The sequence below is a fragment of the Brassica rapa genome, chromosome A07 (assembly GCF_000309985.2).
Source record: "Brassica rapa cultivar Chiifu-401-42 chromosome A07, CAAS_Brap_v3.01, whole genome shotgun sequence".
In the NCBI taxonomy this organism is placed as follows: Eukaryota; Viridiplantae; Streptophyta; class Magnoliopsida; order Brassicales; family Brassicaceae; genus Brassica; species Brassica rapa.
Genome location: NC_024801.2, coordinates 5,540,321 through 5,546,186, shown reverse-complemented (window position 1 = coordinate 5,546,186; position 5,866 = coordinate 5,540,321). Strand labels below are relative to the sequence as shown.

Genomic DNA, 5,866 nt, shown 5'->3' with positions numbered 1-5,866 from the left:
ACGGTCAAGGCGGATAGCGCGACATCTACCGCCGAGTGAAAACATTCGCGGCATGAAGCAGAACTACGAGACGGCTTGATCCTCGAAAGGGGTACGTAGGCAGCTCGTTAAAAGACGAGTTCAGCTATCCCCCTCTCTAAAAAGGGGGTGGGGAGTGGGTGCGTATACTCGTATACTCCCATTTAGAAAAATCTTCATTATTGTGATATACCTTGGATTTGACCCATTTTTATCGATGGTATATTATTATTTTACTATATATATCTATGTTTTCTACTCTTCTAGGTATGTTTTCAGGTTCAGGTGCATTTCGGAGTAAAGCTATGACTTTGGAGCATTTTGGAGCATAAAATACATTTCACCCGAGCTGACCACTTAGAGGTCGACGAGAGGAAGAATAATCAATCGATGCGCATCAGTGCTGACGATCGATATCAGGAAATGACTCGACAGATGAAGATTAATATCGATCGATGTACACAAGTACCGTCGATCGATGTCGAGACACCAGACGCGACATTTTGGATTCAGCAGACTTAAAGACCAAGGCCAAGCCAAATTACCAAAATGCCCTGACGAGGTTTTAACCTAGTAGAATATATACTGCCTAAGTGTTTGACGGCAGGGAGAGCTTTTTCTTTTCTAAACCTAGTTTTGTTACAAGTTTCATTTGGAGAGAAGATCACTTGTGATTGGAACTCCTTGTTTCATTTTCTTATCATCTATTCTATGAGTTTCTATTTATCTATTGATATGAATTGCTTTGCTATGTCTGAGTAGTTCAACTGTTAGATCCAGGGTTCAGATAGGTTTGTGGGATTAGCCCCAAACTATAGATCTGCCTTGTTGTGATATTCATGATAGATTTGTATTCATTGCTTGTTTTAGCCTAGCTAACTAGAACTTGATCATATGATTGCATATTCAAGCACCCTTGTTATCCCATCCTGACATCTATCTATCATATTAGGATTGCTAGAGAGGGCTAACCGCCAATTTAGAATCTTAGTAGGGCATTTCATACTCGCGCATAGGCCTGGCTAGAACCCGTCGATCGATGTCCTCAACTGACAATCGATCGATGTTGGCAAAAGTGTATCGGTCGACGTCTTAATAGACTATCGATCGACACTCTCTTGTGTCTGCATACTAACCGGTGAGACACGATATCTAGTCTGTTAACCAATGGTACATGCGACAGATGATCACTGAATTAAGCGAATGAGCTCTAATATATCATGCATGCAACAGTTAGGCATCTATAGGTATTATAATCTCCAACACCTGAATAGTGGCCCTGCATCTAATATCATTTCCAACCTAAGTTACATTTATCATTTACTCGCTAGTTATTATTGCTATTTTATTTAAAACATTACAACCTTTAGAATTAATAAACACTAGATTTAATTGTTCCCTAGCTCCTTGTGGATTCGATCCCTAAGTACTACATCTGAACCTCTTTTGATGAGAGTAACACTTATCAAATTTGGCACCGTTGCGGGGAGCTTTGATCGCCATTAGATTTAGTTTTATTAATTCTTATTCTTTTCTTTACCCCCTTTTCTAATAATCTTTCTTTTTCTTGTCTTTTCAGGTGCATGCCCAGCGGTACCAGAAGCAACAAGGAGAAAGACTTGCTGTTCTCAGACAATTCTGCTCATTTGGAACGCACCATCCGTAGAGGTCAACGTTCCACATCGCTCGACGCAACCACTTCGTCGTCGATCGATACGCACAACCAACCGTCGACCGACACCAGACCGTCATCGTCGATCGATCCCAATCGTTCAACGATCGATACTACACCGCGTACGTCGATCGATACCGTGTCGTCAAAAATGGTAAACATTATTATTCTAACTCAGGATGAGAACGGAAACCTGTATGACCAGGCCAGTCATCTGCGTAATGCAACAGGTCGGAAAATAGATACTCAGGGAACTGTAATCCCTGATGCTGATGCTACAGGAGCTGCTCAACCTGTAGATGAGGACGCTCGATCGAAACCACTGGCCGACTACAATCGCCCAGATGAGTACTATTCCAACAGATCAGCGATTCGACTTCCGAAGATCCAGAAGCAGAATTTCGAGCTGAAGCCTCAATACTACACTCTCGTGTCGCAGATACCCTACTCTGGGTTACCGCACGACCATCCTATGGACCATTTGGAATGGTTCGAGGATCTAATCGCTGCCATTCGGATGGAAGGAGTCCCCGAAGATTACCTGCTGTGCAAGCTCTTCAGATACACGCTGAATGGAGAAGCGATGCACTGGCTTAGACAGCAACCCACAGGATCTTTAACATCCTGGAGTGACATCAAGAATGCTTTCTTACGAAACTTCTTCGATGAGGCACCCGCTGAAGAACTTCGGAACAAAATTTCCACATTCTCGCAGAAGGCTGGAGAGTCCTTCAAAGATGCGTGAATTAGATTTAGGTTTTTCCAGCGAGACTGTCCACACCACGGATTTAATGAAGTGCAGCTGCTAAGCACTTTCTTCCGAGGTCTCGCCTTACAGTATCAAATGGCTCTTGATACAGCGAGTGAAGGAAACTTCACTACTCGGAATCCGTTGGAAGCTGTGAGACTTATCGAAAACCTTGCTAACAGTAGCAGCACCAAAAACACTGACTCTGAACGGGAGAAGTCTGTAGCCTCTATCGGGAAGGAACAGATGGACGAAGTAAGAGCTAAGTTAGATGTCGTGCACGAGCTTCTTAGGAAGCAAGTCTGTTCAGCTGAAGGAGAAGTAGCAGATACAGAAGGAGAAGAAGATGTGAACTACATCGGAGGTACCGGATTCCAGAAATTTGGAAACCAGGGCGGAAACAAAAACTTCTTTGGAAATGGCCAAAGAAGTAACCAAAGTTCACAATTTCAAAAACCCTTCAACAACAACAAGAGCTACTCGAACTCTTACTATCAAAATCCACCACCCCAGACTCAGGAAAGCAAGATCGAAGAAATGCTTGATCGAGTACTGTTGGGACAACAATAAATCACCGTGGATTTCAACGGTAAGATAGACTCTGCCTACAACAATCTGAACACCAAAATCGAGACCTTAGGGACTCAGGTGAGAAAACTTGAAACCCAAGTAATTCAGACGGGCGAGACTATTAAGAGGTAAGAAGCTTTCGCTAGAGAGGCAGGAGCCGACAAAGGGAAACACCACGTAAATGCCATCATAGATGATGAATTATGGCAAGTGGTGAGAAATGAAAACCTTGAGGAAGGAGATTTCGAAATCGAAAGCTCCATGAGTCTCGGCGGATCCCAATGGTGTCGACCGATGTCGATGAACTCGCATCGATCAACAGACCATGATGAAGATCGATGGACGGATTACTCCTGTGACACCCCCGATCGTAGATAACCGGAAATGACACGGTCGATGTTCCTCGATGGTCGATCCGAAGTTCTCAGAATACCTCCGATCACCTTAGACCAACAACCAAAGAACACCAACGCTCCTATCGAATATCACTCTAGGCTTTTCAACCCGAAAAAGAAATATCTGATAGTTAGTTCGTCCGGACAAGGACTAATATCATACGGAACCCATACTTTAAAAACAATCTTTATATATATCATTTAAAGGCATCTTACAAAATTTTTTATAAATTAACCTCGAGGTTTTCGGTCTACAAATCTTATAAATAAGATATATCAAAATGACTTTGCAGGGATAATAAAACTACCGCTGGCTAATGATGTTCCTTCCTGTCCTAGAGTAAGGTCTCCCATCTACTGGTTACCTGCATCACAAATGAGTCATGAGTAACTAGTTTACTCAGTGAGTCTAATCCCACACCCAAACACATATTAATAATATTCTCAAGCAATCAACTTCATTTGTATGCAGTGGAAATATGTTCCATATCTAGATATTTATATAAGGACTATCCTTCCATCATTGTGAATCTAATCATATACCTCACTTCCTATTCCCGTCTCTCATATCATTCATATAACCATATATATATATATATACCAGACCCGAGAAACCACAAAGGCTAAACGAGTCTAGCGAGTTAGCATCACCATCATCGCCATCAGATATTCAAAAATTGAACATCTAACGCTGCATGCAGTTACACGGCCTCCAGGGTGCGACCCCATCATCGTGTCTTCGTGACCTTGTTCCATATCGCAGGACCAATTCACGGTAATCATCATTCATACGGGAATATTTTGGAAGACAGGTTTATAATAGGACTTCACATGATTAATACTTCCATACTTAATTATATTTAATACTATACATAAGTATTAGTACTTGAGAACAAGTACTCAGGTTTGGAATAAACCTCTATGATCATTCATAAATATTTAATAAGTGTCTACACTAAGTAAACACCTTACCAATTCAATATTGATCAAGAGACAAAGCCTATCAATCATCTACAATCAGTACGTTCAATCAAGAAATATTCATTCACTACTCATCAATCATCTATCTAGAGTCACCTTTGATTCCATGAGATTGGCTAAGAAAGACTATACTCGAGCTCAAGCTAATCACACTCGGCTTCTGGAATATTCTCGATTTAAAATCACCACAAGGATCTGACTGATCCGAACACTATCCTTGACCATCTGTACCAATAACAGAACGGTTGGAACAAAGGTTAATCAGTCCGGTTCAAACCCACAGTTCAAGATTCAGGACAGATACTAAGGCAAGTTCAAGGCAGCTTTAGTTCGGTTCAAACATAAATCGTTTCAGCTAAGTTGTCTAGATGCTAAGGGACCATGAACTGAACTAATATAAATCCACACAAAGGATTAAGAAATTAATCCAGAGAGGAAGAACAACAACTCAGCCAGCTGGTTACAATCTAAACTGATCTGGATCAAAAGGCAAAACAGTTTACCGGTTCAAATCAAACACTGTCTGAACTCAACTGATACTCCACTTTAAGATAAAGCCACGCCAAACCTAATCAGTACCACATCAAGAAAAGGTCGGACTCAATCAGAACAAAGCTGAACCGCAGTCAATCCAACAGAAATGCTCACATAAAACTGATCCACACAACAACTTACATCTTTACCGATTAAAATCAAAGGCTGAAGAACATGGGTGATTCTCAACTTCAAGACACCAAATCTCCAACTCTTTACCACACAAATACTCACTGATTAAAGTCACAAGATGGTGAGAAAGGGTCGTCCAAGCTCACTTCTCTTCTCTTATTTTTTTCTGAATTTTTCATGTATTTTCCTCACAGATTTTTCTCTCTTTCTTTCTCTCTTTCTCTCTGAATTTTTCTTTCTTGTTTCTGAGATGAATGGGCTCGACCAGGAAGGGGACAAGGTAATAAAAGACAGGGTAAACAGCAGGAGAAGAGTCAGCAAGAAAGGACAAAAGTTTCAGATCAGTATGAGACATGTGGTGAGCTGAATCACACTTTCCTTCCCATGAAGTAATGTCATTTCCTTTCCATGAAGAAACTTCAAGCAGGTGTGCAACTCACATGACTTTAATGTAGCAAGCAAGCTGGAAGGTGCAGGTCACATGTTCAGGTCAGGAAGGAAGCAAGCAGCCAGGCAGCACATGACATGCACATGACTCGCAAGCAGCTGAAAGTATTCAAGACCAGTTTACGATAAAATGTTTCCCGTCCATCGGTTCTCGTCCAGCTTAGATAAAACTCGACCATAATAATTAACACTTGGTCAGAACTATTAAGAGTAGGTACATTGGCCTCGAGATAGTTCCATCACGAATAATTCACCGGGTCGATTTTTATTTAAATTCTGATCGATCAATCTTCAAACTGATCTTAAAGAATTTTCTCGACCAAAATTATATATGCTCGTGAGGGTTATTACATTCTTCCCTCCTCAATA

General features: G+C 41.2%; 1 non-coding gene across 1 annotated transcript; it reads right to left on the bottom strand.

Moving 5' to 3' along the window:
* Positions 1-2,373: 2,373 nt before the first annotated feature.
* On the bottom strand, positions 2,374-2,479 carry LOC117126965. The gene has a single exon (XR_004449726.1). It is a non-coding gene; the product is annotated as a small nucleolar RNA R71 (small nucleolar RNA).
* Between the last annotated feature and the right edge of the window lie 3,387 nt (positions 2,480-5,866).